Source organism: Nilaparvata lugens, chromosome 10 (genome assembly GCF_014356525.2).
Source record: "Nilaparvata lugens isolate BPH chromosome 10, ASM1435652v1, whole genome shotgun sequence".
In the NCBI taxonomy this organism is placed as follows: Eukaryota; Metazoa; Arthropoda; class Insecta; order Hemiptera; family Delphacidae; genus Nilaparvata; species Nilaparvata lugens.
The window spans coordinates 22,713,273-22,738,999 of NC_052513.1; the positions used below are offsets into that span (position 1 = coordinate 22,713,273).

General features: G+C 33.0%; 1 protein-coding gene across 6 annotated transcripts in view; it reads right to left on the reverse strand.

The window, feature by feature from the left end:
- The window catches only part of LOC111044806 (sex peptide receptor), a 364,455-nt gene extending 339,875 nt beyond the window's left edge, over positions 1 to 24,580 (reverse strand). For all 6 annotated transcript variants that reach the window (XM_039436572.1, XM_039436574.1, XM_039436573.1 and 3 more), the window contains exon 1: positions 24,332 to 24,580. The gene's annotated coding sequence lies outside the window, so the exon portion shown is untranslated. The remainder of the gene's footprint in view (positions 1 to 24,331) is intronic.
- Positions 24,581 to 25,727: the final 1,147 nt, after the last annotated feature.

Consider the following 25,727-nt stretch of genomic DNA (forward strand, 5'->3'; position numbering starts at 1 on the left):
ACTCTCTGACAATCTCCACATTGGGTCATATTCTTCTTCAAAATTATAGACAAAAACAAAGGAAACTGATAGTCTAAAACTTACTAGTACTAAAGGTGCGTTTATAATATATAACTTATTAAATAAACTTCTTACATGTAACATGTTATAAATAACTTCAGTTATATAGATTTGTTGTATAACTTTTGGTTATAGACAAAAATAAATTTGTAATAAGCTTAAATATACATCTGTTTGTGTTTATCGATTTTATGCAGGAAAGGAAAAACGTGCTATATAACACGAAATTCTGTTATAAAATTCGAAGTTGCATGTAAAACATTATATGCATTTGTAACATTTGATTTAATTTGTTATGTAACATTTGTTTTATGAAAACGTTACATAGTGTAAACGCAGCTTAAAACTCAATCGAAGTTATAGACTCTGTATTTTGTTTAAACCCAGCACAAATTTGTGTTACATAGGCCTATTTTATTGTACTGTAGCCAAAACAGAAAACAAGAATTGTGTCTACATAAGTTACATACAATTTCATACGTTTTCAGAAAAAATTGGCTGGTGGAAATGAACTTGGGATAAGTTTAATTAAGAATGCCATGATTTAACGTGTCATTATAGGTTAGGTAAGCGTCCGACTGATTAACTGGACTGTAAATTCATTTAAAATACAGTTAATTATTATAAAGATAGTAAAAATATGTAGCCTACTCTTCATTCTTCTATTAGGTAGGTAACAAGTATTTTGTTAGAAATACTGTACATTATAAGTTTTGAGTACTCTTGTGTCTGTAGGCCTATGCAAGCTTACTACCAACTTTTTATTAAGACTGTTTTTGTAATAGTTTTTTAATTGTCCAATCAATTTTAAACAGAAATATTTAACTGGGCAGGTAAAGTAGAATGATTGTAGTCTCTACATAATAGGTATTTTTTTCGAACACCACTGCGCATATAGCTAGGCCTAGTTAACCTCAATTCAATTTGTTTCACATACTGGTATTATTATACCTTTGGGTTATAGACAAAAATAAATTTGTAATAAGCTTAAATATACATCTGTTTGTGTTTATCGATTTTATGCAGGAAAGGAAAAACGTGCTATATAACACGAAATTCTGTTATAAAATTCGAAGTTGCATGTAAAACATTATATGCATTTGTAACATTTGATTTAATTTGTTATGTAACATTTGTTTTATGAAAACGTTACATAGTGTAAACGCAGCTTAAAACTCAATCGAAGTTATAGACTCTGTATTTTGTTTAAACCCAGCACAAATTTGTGTTACATAGGCCTATTTTATTGTACTGTAGCCAAAACAGAAAACAAGAATTGTGTCTACATAAGTTACATACAATTTCATACGTTTTCAGAAAAAATTGGCTGGTGGAAATGAACTTGGGATAAGTTTAATTAAGAATGCCATGATTTAACGTGTCATTATAGGTTAGGTAAGCGTCCGACTGATTAACTGGACTGTAAATTCATTTAAAATACAGTTAATTATTATAAAGATAGTAAAAATATGTAGCCTACTCTTCATTCTTCTATTAGGTAGGTAACAAGTATTTTGTTAGAAATACTGTACATTATAAGTTTTGAGTACTCTTGTGTCTGTAGGCCTATGCAAGCTTACTACCAACTTTTTATTAAGACTGTTTTTGTAATAGTTTTTTAATTGTCCAATCAATTTTAAACAGAAATATTTAACTGGGCAGGTAAAGTAGAATGATTGTAGTCTCTACATAATAGGTATTTTTTTCGAACACCACTGCGCATATAGCTAGGCCTAGTTAACCTCAATTCAATTTGTTTCACATACTGGTATTATTATACCTTTGGGCTTTATAGTTCTTTTTGCTAATATAATTATTGTAATTTGTTTCAAATCCAGAAAATGTATAGTGAAAGTGATGAAACTTGACTTACCTGTATGCAATTACATTTCAACTATCATGAGTGTTCTGGAAGACAAATTGTTGAATGGGTTGCTTGATTCCATAAATTGCACGATTTAGAACGTTGATTCTGCGATAAAGCTTTCAAGAACCTTCAGCAACCGGTATCAACAAAAATTAATTATACCTAAACACTTAGAGCGTCCATCAAGTCACGATTCAAAGTGAAAAAAACATTGTTTTAGCCTTAGACCAGTTATAGAATAGACACGGCCTATTGTATATTCATACTAAAAGTCGATGAAGCCAACATCTACTGCCATATCTCCAAATCGTGACGTCAGCATCAGATAGAAAACTTTTCTGTAGAGTTTGTTTACATTGTTTTCCATAGCAGATTGTGTCTATTTCAGCGGGAGCGCAGCTGGATTTTACCATTTTAATAAAATAATAATGATATTCACATACTTCTGAAATAGACACAATCTGGAAGTTTTCTATCCGATGATGACGTCACGATTTGGAGATATGGCAGTAAATTTTGGCTGCAGAGGCTAGACTTCCCATGGTGTCTATTCTATAACTGGTCTAAGGTTTTAACGGCGCATGCTCTTTGTATTCAATCGTATGCTTGACTACAATTTTGCGCGATATTTGAATACCGGTATTGCAGAATTTATAGATCACATGTTATTAGAATAATTTTCATATTAAAAGCATAATTAAGTGAAGCCACATGAGTGGCTTGTGATTGACACTAGAAATAATGTTGAATCAATAAAATAGTAGACGGTTATCATTTGAATTGAAAACTCGAAAATCATTATTTTCAATGTCTTGGTTGAAAGTTCACAACTGCCATGGTTTCAAGCATAAAATGAGTTCTAATTTGAAAAAATGATATAACTTTTTCAATTTTGGATAGAATCATTTGAAATTCTAGGACAAGGTTGATAATATGAAAAGAAACTTCCAAGAATTTTTACAGAATTTTTCATGATGAACCAATTTTTTTTTTAAATTTTAGACGTCAGTAGCACGTTAACGGCACGTCTGACAGGATTTTCACATAGGACAAAAAGTACTGGAAATTCACTTCTACACCCGAATCAGTCATCAAAAATACATTGTTCCGGGAAAATTGAAAATCTGCCAAAAATTTTCAAAGTGCAAAAAACATTGTTTTAGCCTTAGACCAGTTATAGAATAGACACGGCCTATTGTATATTCATACTAAAAGTCGATGAAGCCAACATCTACTGCCATATCTCCAAATCGTGACGTCAGCATCAGATAGAAAACTTTTCTGTAGAGTTTGTTTACATTGTTTTCCATAGCAGATTGTGTCTATTTCAGCGGGAGCGCAGCTGGATTTTACCATTTTAATAAAATAATAATGATATTCACATACTTCTGAAATAGACACAATCTGGAAGTTTTCTATCCGATGATGACGTCACGATTTGGAGATATGGCAGTAAATTTTGGCTGCAGAGGCTAGACTTCCCATGGTGTCTATTCTATAACTGGTCTAAGGTTTTAACGGCGCATGCTCTTTGTATTCAATCGTATGCTTGACTACAATTTTGCGCGATATTTGAATACCGGTATTGCAGAATTTATAGATCACATGTTATTAGAATAATTTTCATATTAAAAGCATAATTAAGTGAAGCCACATGAGTGGCTTGTGATTGACACTAGAAATAATGTTGAATCAATAAAATAGTAGACGGTTATCATTTGAATTGAAAACTCGAAAATCATTATTTTCAATGTCTTGGTTGAAAGTTCACAACTGCCATGGTTTCAAGCATAAAATGAGTTCTAATTTGAAAAAATGATATAACTTTTTCAATTTTGGATAGAATCATTTGAAATTCTAGGACAAGGTTGATAATATGAAAAGAAACTTCCAAGAATTTTTACAGAATTTTTCATGATGAACCAATTTTTTTTTTAAATTTTAGACGTCAGTAGCACGTTAACGGCACGTCTGACAGGATTTTCACATAGGACAAAAAGTACTGGAAATTCACTTCTACACCCGAATCAGTCATCAAAAATACATTGTTCCGGGAAAATTGAAAATCTGCCAAAAATTTTCAAAGTGCATTAAAAATTAGCGCAAAAGGTCTATAAATCGTTAACGGTGCATTGTAGACGATTTTTGCAAGAGACAAAAAATGCTGGAAATTCACTTCTACACCCGAATCAGTCATCAAAAATACATTGTTCCGGAAAATTGAAAATCTGCCAAAAATTTTCAAAGTGCATTAAAAATTAGCGCAAAAGGTCTATAAATCGTTAACGGTGCATTGTAGACGATTTTTGCAAGAGACAAAAAATGCTGGAAATTCACTTCTACACCCGAATCAGTCATCAAAAATACATTGTTCCGGGAAAATTGAAAATCTGCCAAAAATTTTCAAAGTGCATTAAAAATTAGCGCAAAAGGTCTATAATCGTTAACGGTGCATGTAGACGATTTTTGCAAGAGACAAAAAATGCTGGAATTCACTTCTACACCGAATCAGTCATCAAAAATACATTTTTTCGAGAAAATTGAAAATCTGCCAAAAATTTTCAAAGTTAACTGCATTAAAAATTAGCGCAAAAGTCTATAAATCGTTAACGGTGCATTGTAGACGATTTTGGCAGGAGACAAAAAATGCTGAAATTCACTTCTACACCCAATCAGTCATCAAAAATACATTGTTCCGGGAAAATTGAAAATCTGCCAAAAATATTCAAAGTTAAAAATTACCGCAAAAGGTCTATAAATCGTTAACGGTGCATTGTAGACGATTTTTGCAAGAGACAAAAAATGCTGGAAATTCACTTCTACACCCGAATCAGTCATCAAAAATACATTGTTCCGGGAAAATTGAAAATCTGCCAAAAATTTTCTAAGTTTTAACTGCATTAAAAATTAGCGCAAAAGGTCTATAAATCGTTAACGGTGCATTGTAGACGATTTTTGCAAGAGACAAAAATTGTTCGAAATTCAATTCTGCACCTGAATTATTTCACAGAAAGCCTAAAGTGAGACTTTTCTGGAAATTAAAAAAAATGTACATCAAATTTATTGGCATGAAACATTTTTTTATCTTGATAACGATGTGTTGCAGACGATTTTCGCAATAGATAGAAAGGTGTTAAAATTCGAATTTACAACCGAACTGTTGGTCAGATAGCCTAAATTGAGAGTTGAAAAAATGTTTGATTTTCACTTTTAACTTTTTCACTTTTTATTAACGTGAAAGATACGTGAGTTTCTCATTGTGTGTTGACATGGGTAATATCATCCTGAGAGCTCAGATATTTATATCCTTATTGATATCTATGAAGATTTTATATAATCAATAGAAGTTCATTGACTGTATTAATTTACCATTATGTCTATTTGTTTGTATTTACTTCTAATGATATCCATTTTTACATTTATTGATATCACTAAACGTTCAGTGATATTAATCACTTTCTTTGACTGTATTTACCATTATTTCTATTGATATCCATGATCATCTATTGATATCAATAAACGTACAGTGATGATGTTCATTGACTGTATTTACCGTGATGTCTATTGATATCCATGAACTTCTATTGATATCCATGAGCATCTATTGATATCCATGAGCATCTATTGATATCAATAGAGTTTTTCTATCCATTTCTATGGATCTCTTCCACTAGGGTAGCCTGTTCAAATTGTGAAAGAATCAATTTCATCATATTCGGCTTTATTGTACCATACTTGAATTTTGAAAGTTTTTTTTTTCAATTTTTGTATCACTATAAATTCAAATTAGGTGTTGAGTTGGTTAATTTTGTTACTAATCATATTAATAATTTTATTACTGGAATTATTTGATTAATATCGAATTGAGTAAGTTGAAAATATTATTCTCATTCCATATTTATATTCTGAAAGGCTTCTGGATCAAATAATATAAAGATAGCAAGCAGGATGACAAAACCAACCGGATCAGATAAGCCTTCAGACACTCTCAATTGCGAATTATGATAAAAATACCACATACCCTACTAATTAAATACTCTATTTTTATTGTCATTCTTCCATAACAATAGATATTATAGATATTATTATAACCCATTCTTGAAGCGCAAATTCAGTTATTAACACACTCTATTGTAAAAGAAAGTTCAAACTTGCCAACAGAAACTCTACTGTAATTGGTCAACAGACCCCTTCTTCACCCCTTTTTCCTCTTCTTTACCAATCCCAATCACATTTCCTATTTTTTATAGTGCATGGGTGACCAGAGTCGGAAGGGTCTTACACCTCAAATCCATAGGGATCAGTTGTTTTATTCCATTAATCATTATGATCATTCTGTTTTTGAATGTAGAATCACTTGCTTCTTCCCCAATGACTGTTGTATTTTGTGTTGTGTAAAAAAATGTATATTGAAATATGATATTGCAGTAGGCTATTGAATTTATAAAAAATATTTTTTCAATATATGTGGATAAATTATACTATTTTTATTGTTGGAATATGCCAAGTCTTAAGCTGTACTACAGTTATTCAAAGTATACCTGTTTGAATACAGGTATATTAAGAAACATTTCAAAAATATTATCCAAAGTTCAAAAATTATTTAAATAATAATTTTTCAACAAAAATCAAATGAAATCTTGGTTATTTTGATTTGTTGAATGTCTGGGTGTGTGATTTATTGTATTGATCGTGCTTATACTGACACAGTTTATTGTATAGTACAGTGTATTGCATATAATATTGCTAGAGTTAACAAAACTATGATGTTTTTGCGTGTTACAGCCTACTTAATATTTTGTATTAGGTCTATTTATTATTTTGGAAAATATACAATGCATAGAATAAATCATCCAAACAAAGCATTACTGGAAGTATTTATCACTAAATCATCAGTTCAAATAACAGTAACTTGATAATTGAATAAACATAATAATTATTTGTTCAATAAGAAAATATAAACAAGAACAGAATAATATAGCCTAAGGCAAAACTACTTTTAGTACTTTTTCAACCCAATTTTCATATATCTTCAATATACTGAAGTTTTTGAGTAGAAGGAATCAATAAAGAACTGCCTTGAGAATATTAGTATGGTTTGAATTAGCCGGGTATAGAGTACTACTTTGCCGACAACCAATAGAAGTGAATCTTGGCGGTACAGCCTAGCAAAATAGTTCAATCGCGCCACAGTCGCGCAGCGCGACATTTCAAACTCTCACTGGTGCATATTCCTGCCATTCATTTATACTTTTTGTTGATTGTATACTTCGAATTCTAGCTAATCAATGATATTCTATTATAATAAGGAGTATCATATTCTTGAGGAAATTGCCATAGGCCTACTTTAAGGCTGTTATTAGATGTTTTCTTGTAGTAACAGATTATAGCATTTGACTATGGTGATATAACATTATTTTATTCAACTCTCTTGTCTACAACTGTAATAAACTGAGCTGTTGACATTCAGTACACACTCACAATCACGTTAGAATCAATAACATATAATTATGTGGTTATCTGTGGATTGGAAAAACGAAAATCATTTCAAAGTTTTGATGTAGAAGTAGGATATGACTCGATTTTAATCTCAAACTGGAATCTAAATCAAAAAGATGATCATACTTTATTTAATTTTAGATAGATTGATTTGAAATTCCTGGATTTGGTTGATGATATAAACAGGGATGTTTATTAATTTTTTTTAGAATTTTTCTATGTCATCTACTATCTCAACAGCCAAAAAACAAAATTTTAGTACTGGCTCCAAACTACCATGAATTTATAAGAAATGTATTGGTTCAAACTGCCGTATATATCTCTTATACGGTAAACGATTCTAGAGATATATACAGACTTTCAAAGCCACCAAATTCTGGCTTCAAACGGCCGTGGCTCCAAACGGCCTTATACAGATCTATATATATATATATATATATATATATATATATATATATATATATAATATATATATATATAATATATATATATATATTATATATATATATATTATATATATATATATTATATATATATATATTATATATATATATATATAATATATATATATATATTATATATATATATATTATATATATATATATAATATATATATATATATATATTATATATATATATATAATATATATATATATATTATATATATATATATATATATATATATATATTATATATATATATATTATATATATATATATATATTATATATATATATATTATATATATATATATATTATATATATATATATATAATATATATATATATATAATATATATATATATAATATATATATATATAATATATATATATATATTATATATATATATATAATATATATATATATAATATATATATATATAATATATATATATATATTATATATATATATATAATATATATATATATATAATATATATATATATATATTATATATATATATATAATATATATATATATAATATATATATATATAATATATATATATATATATATTATATATATATATATATATTATATATATATATATAATATATATATATATATAATATATATATATATATTATATATATATATATATATATAATATATATATATATATTATATATATATATATATATAATATATATATATATATATTATATATATATATATATATTATATATATATATATTATATATATATATATATTCCATGGAGGGAGGGTGGCAAGGACTTTGACTTTGAAGCATTGGTCAAAGTTCTTGTTGTGCTCAGAGCCATGGGTAGGGATTGGTAGGGAAGTATTATTTTTAAAGGAAGCCCTCTGATTGTTGATCCGGAGGTTTAGGGTAGTGGTGGTTTCTCCTATGTAGAAGGCAGGACAGAAGTTGCAGGAAAGGAGGTAGATGCAATTTTTGGAGATGCAATTACTGGATTGATGGATTTGGTGGGTGTAGTTGGTGATAGGACTGGTAAAGGAGATGGTAGAATCAGTGATAGGACAGGTTATACAGCGGGAGCGTTTGCAAGGTAGGGTACCAGGTGGAGTTGGGATTTCATCAGAGGTGAGTGATTTGTCTTTACTGAGAATTTTCTTGAGGTTGGGAGGCTGCTTATGAATGAGGGTGGGTGGTTGCTGGGAAAGGTGTTTGGTAGAGTGATTGGAGGAGACGACATGGAACAGATCTTTAAGGACAGGTTTGAGGTTTTCAATTCCAAGGAAGTAGGTGGTACAGTTGTGAGAGCTTTGGAGTTTGTGGGATTTGAGAATTTTTTGTAGTTGGATTAGTGCCACTTTTGAAGGAAATTTGTTTCTGTAACAACCTTTCAGGATAGTTTCATTTCAGGAGGAAAGGGTGGAGATTTTTGAGGTAATGGTCAAGATGGTAGGGATCACTGCAAATCTATGGCCTTGGATTGAGAGGGAACGTGGGAGAGATCTTTTGATGTGGTAGGGATGACAACTCTCAAAGTGAGAGTTTCAGGTTTCAAATTCCAGGGAAGTAGGTGGTACAGAGCTCTGGAGTTTGTGGGATTTGGGAATTTTTTGTGGTTGGATTAGTGCCAGTTTAGGAGGAAATTTGTTTCCTGTTTGGTCCTGGTCACGACCGTTGGATTTCAAACTGTACCCACTCACTGCTCGGTTGAGGAACTCAGTTCCCGAAAATTCCCGTTTCTAATGTAAGTTTTCAAGTGTTTTCAATCTATTTATGTCCTGTGTCTCCTGTTTTAATTCATATCAAAAAGTTTAAAGTGTCTTCTGTAATGTGCTATATATATATATATTTATTTATTTATTGGGATCTTACAGTACTTTACTGGCTTCCTTCTTTCAGTCGAGTCCTCCATCCTTGTCTGTACTCTTACCATCTCTCTGATTCCTCATCACCATAGCCTCATCCACTTCATCCCTCCAAGACCTTCTTGGTCTTCCTCTCCTCCTCCGCCCCAACGGACTCCAATCTGTCACTATTCCAATCCAATTACTGGCACTACCTCTTCTGGCATGACCATGCCACATCAACCTCTTGTCTTCTATGAATTTCATTATATCAGACTCCACCTTCATTCTGTCCCTGATCACCTCATTCCTCACTTTATCCATTCTGGTCAAAGCACAGCACCTTCTCCTGAACTCCATTTCGACAGCTTTTGTTCTACTTTTTGTTTTCTTGTTTATCACCCACATTTCTGCACCATAAGTCATTACACTTCTCACGATGGTATTGAATATCCTGTGCTTGATTTTCTTATGGATATTTTCTACTTCATGAGATTGGGTGCAACTGCCTTATGCAACTTCTTGTCTGTGCCAATCTGATCTTTATTTCTTCCTCTGTATCGCCACTTTGCGTGATGGTGAGCCCAAGGTATTTGAATTTTTCTGCTCCTTCCATCTCAGTATAGTCATCAATAGTTTAATTTTGTGTTAAATTCCCATTTGTCAGCAAATACTTCGTCTTGTCTCTATTTATCTCCAGACCAGCCTTTTCATACTCTTCCTAAAGTTTCCTCATCATGAAGCCATATATCCTGAGCAATCACAACCTGGTCATCTGCGAAACAAAGAGTGAAAAGGTTCTCTCCTCTGATGGGTATTCCCATTTCTTGACACTTTCTCTTCCATGTCCGTAAGGTATCTTCTAAGAAGATCTTGAACAGAGTTGGAGATGAGCTGCAACCCTGCAACAAACCTTTTGATGTTTCAAATGGATGTGTCAAGTTTTTACCGATCCTGATACCAATCCTGTTTCTGTCATATAGTTTCATTGTGGCATTGATACGATATCGAGGTATTTCAAGGTTTTCCATCGCTTTCCAAAGTCTTTTTCGAGGCACTGTATCATAGGGTTTCCTAAGGTCCACAAAAGCAAGATGCACTGACCTATTTCTTTCATACTTCCTCTGAATGATCTGCTGCAGAGTAAAAAAGTGATCTAAGCATGATTCACCCGCCGAAAATCCTGCCTGCTCACACCCAATCTTCCCTTCTCTAGTTTTATTTTCAGAATTTTCCCATACACTATGGCCATAGCTGGAAGAACGGCAATACCTCTATAGTTTCCACACCTTTTCCTGTTGCCTTTCTTGAATGTGGAAGTCATATGCGCTGTTTTCCATTCTCCTGGCGCCTCCACCCCATCAATGACTCTCTGGAAAAGCACTGTCAAGATTCTGAACAACTTTTCAGATCCACACTTGATCAGTTCCGGACTGATGCCTCCTGGTCCTGCAGATTTATTGTTTTTTAAAGTTTGTAAAGCCTTCTCCACTTCCTCCTGCAATACTAGAGTTTCTCGCTGTTCCTGATCTTCAGGAATCACACTATTACCAAGAAACTCTCTCCTTGACTCTGTGAGCGAGTTTTTGTAATATCTCTCCCACTTTGTAGGCTTGATTTTGGTTACAGTGATTTTTCTTCCAATTGATTCGAAGGGTTTTCAATACTCTCCAGGATTCTGAGCTTTTCGCACCTTCAATATACTGATCTATTTGTGAACATCGTTTCTCCCACTCATTGTTCATTTCTTGCACTATCAACCTTTTAACTTCTCTATTTTTCTCTTCATACTTCTGCAAGTCCTCAACTTTTTTTGTATTCAACCATCTCTCATAAATCACTCTTTTATTATTTATCTCTTGCTTTGTTATCTCACTCAAGTTGTACTTATACTTCCTTCGACCTACATCTTCCTCTCCTAACGCCTCCAATGCCACTTGAGGTATGCATTGCTTTATGTGGTTGTAGATTTCTTCTGGGCTGTCAAACCTGAATCCCATTAGTTTTTGGTCCATTCTTCTTTGATAAAGATCTTTTATAGTGTCATCTTACAGTAAATCCAACTTATATTCTCTCGTTCTTTCTCTTCCATCCCCTGTCTCCGAGACATTAGGAATTACTCCACTATTGAATTTACAACCATTCCATGGAAATTCTAGCTTTGACCAAAGTAATTGATGATACGATCCACATTCTGGCCATCTTTTTAATTAACACGTACATATTTCACGCATATTGATGTTCTCTGCTCTATTATGATGTATTGTTTTAAGCTTGCGAGTTGCTTGTGTCAGAGTAAACTCATGGATTTCTTTATGCCTGTGAAAACCATTGAGTATTCTCAACCCTTGTAGTTCTCAGAGCTCTATCAGTTTCTCTCCAATGTCATCCAGGTTGTCCTCTCCAAAGCTGCCAACAACTGAGTCATTGACTCACAGTCCATCCTGTTCTTCCATTAAAATCACCTGCCAAGATGATTTCTTTCGTTCATTTATTTTCCCAATGTTTACTTTCAGGCATTCAAAAAAATTCTCTTCATCTTGCATTTGACTGTCATCATAAGGACCATATTCTTCCAGGATTACTATCTCTCTGCCATAAATTACCAGCTCTACTTCAATTATCCACTCACTTATTGGAGATTTTCCAATCATTCCTCAAAGTAATACAGGGCAAAATGAGATTTTAGCGTGTTAAAGTTTAATTTCTCACATTGGTTTAAGGAAAGTACTATATATATCTCATTCATATTTTCCATATGCCTGTAAAGTTTGAACATTCTTTGATAATGAGAGTTATGTATGATGAGATGAGATTATATAATGATATTGAGATCAATGTTCCATTGCCTTCTATTCACTGTAATCATATCCTATACTCCTCTTCAGATCTATTTTTTGGATTTAGTGGGATATAATAAATTATTTTGTTTATTCAACACAGCAGAACGAAACATCATGCAGTTCAATATCGTCACTAAATCTGATATTACAACCCAGTGTACTCTAAGTACCTTGTTATGCCAATATTATATATCATATTGTAATATAATATATTGTAATATATATTATATTGTTATGCCAATATTATATTGTTATAACCAATATTAAATCTAACATATTTGAGACAAAACAATGTACCATATTGGTCACATGATGAAATAGAATACCTGCAAACTAAATCCGATACTGAAATTAATATTAATACATATTATGAAATGTATATGAATTTGATGTGAATGCAACGAAATAGAATATCAATATAACACATTTGAGTCAATGTATCATTCATCACAAGTGATGAAATACAATACTTACAAAACTAATCAAGACATAAACTCTTCTAAGCTGTACAGTGCCTTGAATATGAGAAGATTGTACAGTTTTCTCTAAAATTTATTCATGCCAGTCAAGGTCCGCAATAATTGAAGGGGCATATTCTCATGGAATCGTAGCCAGTGTTCCTCCTGTATGGCTAGTCTGTTTTTCCTCGTGTGTTATAGTTGTGTGCATAAGCATGTGTCTTATGTTTGGAAATGTTCGTGTGTTTGTACATGTGTTTTGGGAATAATGAGCCTGTACATGTCTGATGGCAGTGTTAGAATGAGTAGAAAAGCCTCCCTACACGAATCATTGAACCCAAGACCAGCCAGGTAGCTCTTTTTTGAAGTTTGAATACCCTTTGGAAGTGTATATTTGGACAAACACTCCACAACTCAATACCTGACGCATGCGAATAGAATAAGGCAAAATACACTTTTCTTGGAATGGATAAGGGTACTAATGTTACCATATTCCTCAATACAAATAAGCCTTTGCTCAATCTATTTATTTATTTTTCGATGTGCAAATGCCATGAAAAACCGGAATCTATCCCTATACCGAATAAAAGACCATTATGACCATAAAAATATTACCATATTTCTCAATACAGATGAATTGTTTCAATCTATTTGCTCAATCTATTTATTCTATTTATGAGCTCTTTGCTCAATCTATTTATTAATTTTTCGACGTGCAAATCACATGAGAAATCTGAATCTATTTCTATACAGAGTGAACGAGCAAAATCCCTATCTACCACAGGATCACAGCCAATGTATAACTTGGGCTCTATACGATTATGTCTAGGGCTGAAATTTATGAGTAGACTTTTTTGAGTTTAATGAGAGGGGAAGAGAATTGAAATATTCAGCTGAACTGTTGGATAATAGAATACGATTTCAGTTTAGAAGAATTTGATAAAAAATGTATTCATTATTCATAATAGAATACATTTTTCATCAAATTCTTCTAAACTAAAATCGTAAAAAATTGAAGAGGTGTCATCTGCATATAATGTGAGTTTATTTTGTGGAACTGCAAAAGAAATATAATTTATATACGGAATGCGAAAGAGAGAGCCCAAAATAGAACCTTGAGGGACTTATAATGCAATTTCAACTAGTTTTGATGTAACTAAGTCTTTATCACTACAACAGATGGAAACAGACTGATAACAATCAGTTAGATATATGACTCCACCATTCTATTTTCTTCACCGCCTACCACCAGATCAATCAACTTTTTCAAAAGTATCTCGTGATTCATGTGGTCAAAAACTTTGGAAAGATCAAGCATTACACCTGTTGTGCAGTTACCTCCTCCTAGATCATTCATCACACCTTCGAACAATTCTGTAAGGGCGTTACTGGTCGACTTATATTTTACAAAACCATGTTGAAGTGGAGATATAAGATCATTCCCCTCCAAGTATGCTACCAGTCGTATGAGGACTATTGTTTGAAATATCTTTGAGAGAGCTGACAATATTGATGTGGGTCTTAAGACGTCGTGTCTTGGCACCATAAAATAATTTTGAAGTAAATAACTAATCTTTAGTAGAGTTGTGGAATTGAAAGAATAGATAGTCTAGTCAAGGTAACACTCAAATAAAATCGAATATTATTTATGATAAAGAGTAATCATATTATCTATGAAGCGATAAGAGAGCTATGCAAAATATTGTAACTAAGCAATAATGAGAATTCATTGGCAGAAATGAAGTTATAAAGCGACTTGTTTTATTATTTGCAGATTATAAAATCGACAATTTATTGAATTGATATCGAACAAATCAGCTGATTGCTCAATCAACTATTATGAATTAAATTATATTCTTACTCATAAAATTTGTATACTATATGTTAGGGAAGGTCTATGTAATGAGAAAACAACGATTATTATGTTACTGAAATATTTATTTAAATCTAAAAAAGTATGAAAAAATAAGAGTATACAAAGCTCACATAAAAAACTAAATGTATATCGCATTATAGCTTCATATATTGAGATTTATTTATAGGAATGTTCACAGGCTATAATCTAAGCTATTTATTTATAAACTTTTATTTATCTTTGTATAACAAAGTTGGAGAAACCCTGAATCTTAAGTAACCAATTACATCACGTTTTACTAAGATTGGAAAGCCAATCAGAGGAAGACTTACAAATTGATAAAGGAAGAGATGAAATTTTTCTGAGAATTGCTCTCTCTGGCTTGTGACCTCGACCTATGCGGCAGCACATGGAGAATAGGGTCTTTCTTCCAATTAATTTTTTTTTAAATATCAAGCTAATCCCTTTTTCAAATATCAAGTATATGTAATTGATGTTTGATTATTTGTGAACTCAGTGTTTGTTAAAGAGTTCTTAACTGTAATTTATTCCCATAAATATATATTTAATATATAGACTGAACAGGTTCCAAGTTGTTAAATTCTGAACCGACTTGAAGTCCATAATATCAGTATTAATAAAATATATATTTTTACAGCTCACAATATTGTGAATGCTAACGAATCCTGTGATAATTATTAGAATATTGGAAAATTTATTTATTCAAAGAAAACTATATTCATCAAGAAATATTTTGTCTATATTATTTTATGGGAATATATTTGTGTTTTATGTCAGCATACAAAAATTCTAGAAGTTTTTATTATTTTCCTAATTCATCTCGTGATATACAGTTTGAGCTGTCTTGGTACCAAGCATTATTATTCTGCAGCATATATAATTAGTGAATTAATTAATATTGATATTATCCAGAGCATTTATTACTTATCATCCTTCGATGATAGTAATACTATTCAGCCAGCAAAATCTTACTGATATTTACATTAATAAGTCTACAATATATCATAAAGGATCCAGAGAACTTCAAGAGCTGGCGTTGTAAGTTTCAAGGAATTTCGAAAGGATAAATTGGTGCATACCTATATTCATGACGAGCGTTTTAAGGATCAACTAGAAAAACCATAGTTGATTTTCCTCCACCTACTATCAAAAGTCTCATTTTACACCCTGGAATCGAATACTAAAGTACTACTTTTCCTCCCATGGGACTAAAAATAATTCCCAGCGGGAAAAGTGATCACTTTTACTCCCAAGGGAGTAAAAATAAACCCATAAGATTAACATGGGAAGAAGTCCGACAACGCCGCGATTGAAGAATGAGGAATGTGGCAACACTGTCGTGGTCGGTAGAGGAAAAGTAAAAGAGCTCTATTTCGATCTTTGGAATATTTTAGCTCTAGGAAATAAGTAGCTCTATTTCGATTGTTAGGTTATGTTCAACCGTTGGTGGATATGAAAAAGTACACACCTCTAACGTCATCGGCATCTCTATGAGAGCGTTCATCTAAAGGTACGTTTTCGTTTATGCGAACTTTTCCGCAGTCGAGGACGGCAAGCATTGTTGACATTCATATTGTCCAAATTTCAAGTGTGCTAAAACAGCTGATTAAATAACTTTTTCATTATTTGTCTTTATTAATAAAGAAATAAACATTTTCAATAATATCAAAATATTGCCATTTAAAAGTATAAAAAAGTATAAGCTCAACCTGCTCCATTAGAACATAATTTAACATAATCTTTTAAGTTATGTAGACAGATTGAAATCTACCCAATCTGAGATTCTCTCCCTGTCATGGTCGACGACGGCATTTACGCATAAACGAAAACCCACTTTAACAGAGACGACTGAGCGTGTCTGCACAGAAAACAAGATTGCAGGTTATGTTTTTTCTTGGTTACCTACTAAGATCTTCGAAATCCGCTACCGGTATTGTAGAAGTTATTTTCGTTTTTATAAAATGGAAAGTGAGAGTGATGAGGAGTTTGTTCTAACTCCGCCGAACATTCGACACGAAGCTGAAAATGTAACTGAAAATTTGCTTCCGGAAAAATCAAAGGAACTATACATCAAGCGATATGATTTATTCGTTGAATGGTGCAAGAAGAATTGTGGTGGAACAGTAAGAATTTCAGAAAACGTAATCCTTGTTTACCTCTCACAACAAGCACAGGTATGTAGCCCAAGTTATTTATGGACCATTTATTCAATGTTGAAAGCAACAATTATTGTGAAACACAACATAGACATCAGTAATTTTACGAAAGTGGGTGCTTTTCTGAAAAAGAAAAATGTAGGCTATCAACCTAAGAAGTCTAAAACATTCACCAAAGAGGAGGTAAATAAATTCCTGTTAAATGCTCCAGATGAACAATACTTATTGAAAAAAGTAGCCTTGATTTTTGGTATTTGTGGAGCTTGCCGAATGGGTGAATTGTGCAATATGACAAAGATTCAATTCTCATAGTTAATGTACCTGATTCTAAAACCAACAAGGGACGTGTTTTCACTGTGATCAATGGCACACAACGAGACATAGACTACTTATATTATTTCAGAAAGTATTTAAATTTAAGACCAAAGACAACAAAATCACCCCGGCTATTTTTAAGTTTTAAAAATGGGAGATGCTACAATCAAGCCATGGGGAAAAATTCCCTGGGAAAAATACCCATGAGTATTGCACAATACTTACAACTTCCCAATCCTAACTTGTATACTGGACACGCTCTAAGGCGGACTTCAGCTACTTTGCTGGTTAATGCTGGAGGAACAATGACCCAGCTTAAAAGACATGGCGGATGGAAGAGTACTACTGTCGCCGAAGGCTATATTGAAGAATCAATTGGAAATAAAATACAAACAGCAAACAGGATTTTGAACCAAACAACAAGCAACATTGATTTAAATCACACTTCATCTGGGCCTATGCCAGTGGCCACAACACACCAGCTTCAATCCAGTTCCAGCGATGTTGATGAAACTTCAACTAGGCCTATGCCAGTGGCTGCTACGCACCAGTTTCAATCCAGTTCCAGCGATGTTGATGAAACTTCAACTAGGCCTATGCCAGTGGCCACAACACACCAGTTTCAATCCAGTTCCAGCGATGTTGATGAAACTTCAACTAGGCCTATGCCAGTGGCCACAACACACCAGCTTCAATCCAGTTCCAGCGATGTTGATCACACTTCAACTAGGCCTATGCCAGTGGCTGCAACGCACCAGTTTCAATCCAGTTCTGTTCTATCAACCCCGAACACGGTCTTTCAAAATTGTGATGGGTGCACAATAACAATAAACAATTACTATCAGAAGTAGGCTTTTACACTATCAACAATCATCTCTATCAACAATCATCATCTATACTATAAACTATAAACTATCTATATATAATAGTTAATACGCGACATGGAATTTTGTGACTCATAAGGAAACTATAAACTATCAACTATCAACTATCAACTAGCAACTATCAACAAATTATTATCAGAGGTGAGCTAAATTTTGTTTTTAAAAAAATAGTGTGAAAGCGTGAAGATGTAGTAAAATTATTCATTGTTATAGGTATTGGTGTAGGTGGAGGAAAAATGTTGTGTGCATCACGGGACTAAAGTACTTATTCTCCCTCAGGGAAATTGTCGCCCTCGGCTACGCCATCGGGCGACAACAGTTTCCCTCAGGGAGAAAAAGTTGCACTTTAGTCCCTAGATGCACAAATAACTATTTCATTATTCTCGATTGAATATAAATGGTTACTGATAATCAGTCACCAACTGTCTTTTTGACTTCCTTATTGGTATTCTTCAATAGCTTCACGAAAGCAGCGGTAAGAATTATTGATCACCAGGTATTGAAACCTATGGTGATTCATTATGTTGGGAGTATTCATGCATCTACTACTGAGCTAGAGCTGTGGTCTGAACCCAGCATATTTGCGAGCCGGACGGCCTTATTTTTTTGCAAATTTATTTGCAAGCTAGGGATCTTAACAGCTGCACTAGTATATAATTATCCAATATACTATTTCTTGTAAGAATATCACCCAACAAGGATATCCACTATACCGCACCACAGTCTGTAATGTATTGTTCATGTCTAGTCTGTGCCGTGCTATGAATTTAGAAGGTTAATTTGGAATTTGGAATTTAGAAGCACACACAATAAAACTTAATAAAAGGGAGGCTTGATAAACAAACTTAGTGCTAGAGAACGGGAATCCAGAAATGACAAAAGAGACAACGAAGTAGAGAGAAGATATCAAATATTTTGTCGCCTCTTACAGTTAAATTCAACAGTTGATAAAACAAAAAATTAAGTTGCATTATGAAGACCAAGAATAGAATTGGAAAATTTAGAAAGTAATCTCAGATACAGAAAATTCGAAGGAGCCTACTCCGTCTGATTTTAATTGGAAACGTTTCAGATTGGATCATAAGAAGCTTAAAGGACTCTCATTCCAGAAAGAAGAATTGAAAGTTACCATAGATATATCTCAGAAGTAAATTATAAATAACAATAACTTTTTAAAAGGAAGATCAACATGAAATTCAGGACTCTTAGAACATTTAGAACACACTTGGAAACTTTAAAAGCACTATCAAAATATTATCAAATATTAATAATCCCTCATAAATTATATCATAGCCTAATTCCACGTACCTTAGTAGCGGTAATTGGAGGAAAATCTCCATCGTGAGGTGACAAATTTTGATTCTCTCTCTTCTTCTTACATATCGTAATTAAAGCATTCCCTTTTGAAGAAACTTCTAAAACGCAAGCGAAATAATCATGCTACTACAACAGAAGTTTGCACAGCCAATAAAAAAAGACTAAAGCCGGCCAAAAGCCATAATAGATATCTAATCACTACATAATTTTAAGCAAAGCTATTGAGACTACATATTCAGTTCTGTTAGCAGTAATGGACAGATGCTGAATGAAGCCCACGGTACACTTGCCTTGTCTAGGAGCTGTGTGATCGGCCATACTAGATTGCAATTTAACCAACGTTAACTGTGATTGGCAGTTACTATTTTGTTAAAAATATTCATCAGAATTTCTGCCAATAGAATGAAGCGGTACAACTATAATTTAAGATACATTCTCCCACCAAGTGACAGCTATTCTCCAAATTCCTAACCAAAAAACAACACGAATTCCTTGCCTTATAAGGTCATGAACTAGGCTGATGATCCAGGAAAATCGTTGATTTTGCTAGTACCATAACTCCTACGCACACACTTACAGAGTCGACACAACACAACGCAGAAAATCAAAGCAGTGAAATAAATTGTTATAACAGACTGACCTCTCATGATAATTCGCATAATCCTCATCATTCACAATTGGAACAATGGATATTGTTACAAGTCTGATGCCATCTTTGAAAAGTTGAAGAACTTTTGCTATTTCTAAAAGATCTGGAAAAATTCTACAACATTTGAACATTAAAGTTAATCAAACAAACCAGTGGATGAACTATTGCTCTCATGCAATGCTCTAGAACCTTAACAAGGAGAACATTATTAAGGCATGCCTTCAAGAATGTATGTAAAGAGGTTCACCTGGTCATCATAAGAAGCTATGATGAATATTGTTTTCAAAGAATGAGCAGACTGGAATGAAACTTCAAGTAACTCAAGTACCAAAATCATGTTCTGAATATTAATAAGGAGCCGAACCCTGCGCTAGTAATGAAATCTCTAAAAACATATTTTCTCATGGTATGCATTGTTTTGCCACTGGTAATAAATACTGTTTCTCCAACTCTGATAAATTTCTTCATTTTGTCTAGTAGTTGATGCAGTCCACTGTTTTAAAAAGTGAAATCTCCATAGAACGTTGATCCCAGTCTTTGCAATGAGTGTGATACTATTGGAGAGTCGCAAGAAATTTTGAAGAGCAGGAAAAAAATGAAGTAGCAGCGAAGATTCTTGTATAAAAGAATCACATGAAATTCAAAAGAACAGAAAAATCTCAAGATGCAGTGAGAGTTTCATGTGATTTCATTTTGTTTGTTCTCAGCCCGTGAAGAATGTTTTTCTCATTTTCGCAGCAGTCATATACGTATTTATGAGATACGGCAAAGTACTACCAAGCGGAAGTTCTAAGGTCTCCTCATATCGCCTTGGAAACAATGATTCCTGGGGTGGCCAACCACTCGACACATTCTCCTAAAAGACTCTTACTCGACTCAGTAAATTTCATATGAGATTTTCACGTCAAAAAGTGATAATAATAGGGTTTAATGATGTAATCCTTGTATTCTGTAGAATTGATGAACTATGAGTAACGTTTTTACTTGGTTGCTTCACTGTTTTAATGAGAAACATCAAAGCTCAGTGCTCCAGTGTCTCATATTATGACTCGAGGATGAATTACAGTACAGAATTTCTGTTGAGACTCACAGATAGAAGGGAGTAGCAAGATAAGGTTACTTGAGTTTTCTATTTTTCTAGTTTGGAAAACGAATGTCTAAAGTTCATATCTAGCAGTTCAACGAACACGTCAAGGGACATCATATGAATTGAATGCTCGTGTAGGATCTCATGGAGATGTGGTCGTATTGCTACAATCCGAGTTTGAAACAACAAATCTTTCTCCGTTCAAACTGAAATGGTTTATACGTTCCTGAGTAGGATTAAACATCAACAGATTAGAATATTCTGGACTTTAAAATATTCTGGATTGAAATTGGAATATTATCTGGAGTTCAGAGTCGCCAATTGAACCCATTGTGGAAGAATATTCATGGTATAAATATCCTGAATCTAGCAATACACCCCATTCCATGAATCGTGAACAATCATTTCCAATAATTTTCATATTATCAATTCTATTCTCAGGAACATTTAACATTTCCACACAGATATTTTCACAAGTTAGGGATATGCAAGAGAAAACTAGAAATTCAACATGTGAGAAGTAAGTATATCAATGAATTAGTTACAGAAACCTCGTGAGAAGAAAAGATTGAAAAAAAGAAGCTACAACGTGAATTTCCTGAATTAACTTCCCAAACATCGTTTACAACATTAGTATCGTAATAAATTACTGAAAACTGATTTGTAAAAGCCGGCATCACTAGATTTATATAAATAGAAGAGAGCGCTGGACTGAGACGATGCTATTTAATTATCTCCAATATCAGATCTGTAATCATTAAAGAGAATTCCTCACTATTCAGAATATATCTATCAAATTACATGCTACGTTTTACTGTACTCATGAAAGAGAACCACAACAAAGAATCTCATGAAAGACGCCTCATAAATTTGTACATAGAAAAGCACACAAAAGGAAACAATCAATTTCTTACAGGTTCAAAGCCTCATAAAAAACTAACGTTCTCGAATGATGAAATTGTTAATCCTGTTTACATTCATAACCAGATAACGCCCATCCTATTCTAAACATTCTGCATGAATAGATGTAGATAAGCGAAGCATGCATTTGTGAAAGAGTGTACACATCCTACGCGTATAACACAAATACTGAGAGTTCCAAAAATGTGTACCAAAAATCCCAGTACCAGCAACGTACGAGCCAGAACAAACAAAATCATATTTCTGTAAAAAATTGCAATTCCCCTCATATTTCATGTTATTCAATGAAGTTTGGTCCATTCTTCTCCAATAAACCAAACATGTAAACAGATTCACACAAATTCCATTAATTCATTCAAATTTTAACTAGCTAATAATCTGATGGCTGTTTTTTTTAAAGATTGGAACAGGATCATTTATTTAAATAAGGTTGGTTATTCAAATTATCGGGAATCGTAGAAAATTCAATTCCGAGTTTTAAAAAATCACTGAATGAAAAAAATATATCCGAGACAAACAAAAAATAAATTTTCTTATCCAATTTTCTAATCTAATAATTAACACAATTTTCTCATGTTTTTAAATACAGAATTGATTCAATGTTTGAATGCAATGTTCTGTAGTCAAGTGAAACCTACAGATAAGAGAGGTTAATTATTTCATGTTGAATACGCGTGTTTGAAAGTTGAATACGATTGAAGGATGAGTTGAAAATAGGTAGGTAGGATGGTTATGTATGCAAAACTGAATGGAATACATCAAAAGCATTCACTGCCAGTCGGTCCTTTAGATTTAATGGCAGTATGCCAATGACATCACAATTGATTTTGCAACAATCGAACTAGTTCACAAAAGCATCACCATTGTTGTGGCATGCTGCACTGCATGTCTACTAGATATTAGACGGCATTGTTCTGCGCTGAATAATTGAACTTCATCCTAGTAAGGGAATAAATCTGGGACTATCAATTCAGGGCAGCAAATGTATTGGAATCGTAAGATACTTTATTGGTGAGAAGAATGTTTGAAGCAAGGCTCTCTGAACAAACCGGCGAGTCTTCGGGATTTGAGATGAATTAATATTTCATGGAAAGACTTGGAAACGTGATATTCCCTTCATCGATAGATTGATGAGACTAAAGGAAAAGTAGTCTGAATAGGATTGTGTACACTCATCTTATTCTTTGTTCAAGCAGCAACAGCTATGTTGAGCATAAACCGAACAAGTTGAGTGGAACAGAGCGAATTTTATGTCATATTCATCAAGTAGAGTGAAGCAAGATCTTCTATTGTTCTATTGGAAAATCCGTGTTGCCAGCATCAACTATTACAGTAATCGATCTCTGAGATGTTTGTTCTCGATAATTATTACTACAGCAAAGAAGGAATATCAAAATTTGTAGAAGAGAATATTAAATTGAAGTACAAAACATAATGATATTGGTAGTGGATATCGTGAACTAGACGTGATTCGCATTTGACATTATGATTGATACATAAAAATTTTATTTCATTATTATTAAATAATGTTGAATGCAGTCCAAAATGAGAGATGATATGCTGACATATAAAAGGGCACGAGCACATCATTAATCACCTATGTCAACTTATGAACGATCCGATTGGGCATAATCCGAGGCCCATTTTAGAGAGTATGAGGCGTTTCTATTATTATTCTGTTCCAGACTATAAACTTCAAGATCATGTTTTGCAATGTTGATGGTGATTTTCTCAATGGAAAAGCAATCAAATAATGATGAAATTGATTTAATCCTGTTTTCAGAGTATTACATCGTGATTGGTTTTGGTTCATGTTCTACGTATCAATCATGATTTAACATATTCAACATCATAAAATATTTTAAAAGTGGATAGTAGGGATTTTCAAAGTTAGTTACTTGGGACACAAGTTGTTCTTGTCCGATAGGGAAATATTATAGAATATAATATATTTTATCATTTTTTAATCACTTTTATGGCAAATAAATCAATTTGAATTTGAATTTTTGTATCATTCTCACATTTTAATAATATTCTGACTCACTCATATCAATCCGTGCTGCTGGACAGAATTTATATTCATAGCAAATCAAAACTTGATTTTTATGTTGTCCTACCTTGGAGTGGGCTTCACCACCACCTCTGGAAAAGTTTACATTGCATCAATTTACTAGACAAAGTAACAACACTTCTTGGAAGTCATTACAAGATTGACGATATAAGCTTCAGAAATAGTCCTACTCCATGTAGTTTCAATAATGCATCAAGTTTTCATTGATGAGAGAGCACCATCGATGACGTTTGGTGAAAGGCAGAGAAGGAAGGCCGACCGACACTGTTGAAAGCACGAAAGTCACCGGAACTCTGCGTTGTAGTTCCGTTGTAGGTGCGATCGCCCCAAAGCTTGGCGCGCAATGCAACAGAGTATGCGCAGTGGACATGCGCCGTAGTCGGGAAAACTTGTCCAAGCATGCTCCCTGATTGAAATCTACAGAGAGTGCACTGAATGCTGGTTGCCTGGAGTGATGTAGCAATGTGTGGGTGTTGAGCTTGGATTGACATTTTCCTGTTAGCAATTAAAATGTGGGTTGATGTGGAGAGCGTCTATTTTGCACAATATTGATCATAGGTACATAAATTTTAAAGAGTCGAAAGCTGGCATAGTTTTTCAGTTGATTCAAGTTATCAACTCTGCAGAGGGTATCACCTCATAGAATACATTTCTCTTTGAGAGACATACACCACACACGTGGTGAGAGATTTTCAGTCATTTCCTTGATGGCTGTGAGGGAAGAATGTGAAAGATTTGAGTACCGTATTGCAAAAAACATTCTTTTGTTATTTTTCATCATACTTACTCATATAGATGAATAATTTCACATTATTAAAATATTTATTGAACAAGCGTTTGCGTGTTCTCACTTTTACTGGAGGCCAAAGTCTTTGTCCGTTTGTTTGTATGTTCTACAATAACTTTGGAAATAATTGATAAATCAGCTTCAAATTTTTTGAACACGTATTCTTCGAACCTTTTTACAGGTCAAATTCTTTGAACAACGGGATTGATTCACTTCTTCGTCCTTTTTAGGATACAACAGATAACATTGGGAATGCATATATTGTTTTGATTTATCATTTTTATTGAGCTGAAGAATTCATTGCATGCAATTGTTCTTCCATTCATTCATTCATAACATGCGCTAACACATCATGATTCCAGCTGATCAATATACAACATAATTTACAACTTCTACATCAACAAACTAATACGGGTTAAGATATCAATGTGTGGTTTTCATTTTCTCTTGAAACTCTGTATTGAAATCATGTATCACATGATCATCTTCTTAGAAAAATCAGTTTGGATTTATATGAGGGACAAAAATGTTGACTGAGTAATTTTTCATTTCAAATACGATCCCCAATCCTATTTCAAACAAATGATCCTGTCAAATTTATACTTGTGAAATAAATATTTCGCTACTTCCATGATTTTCATCAACTCTGTATAAT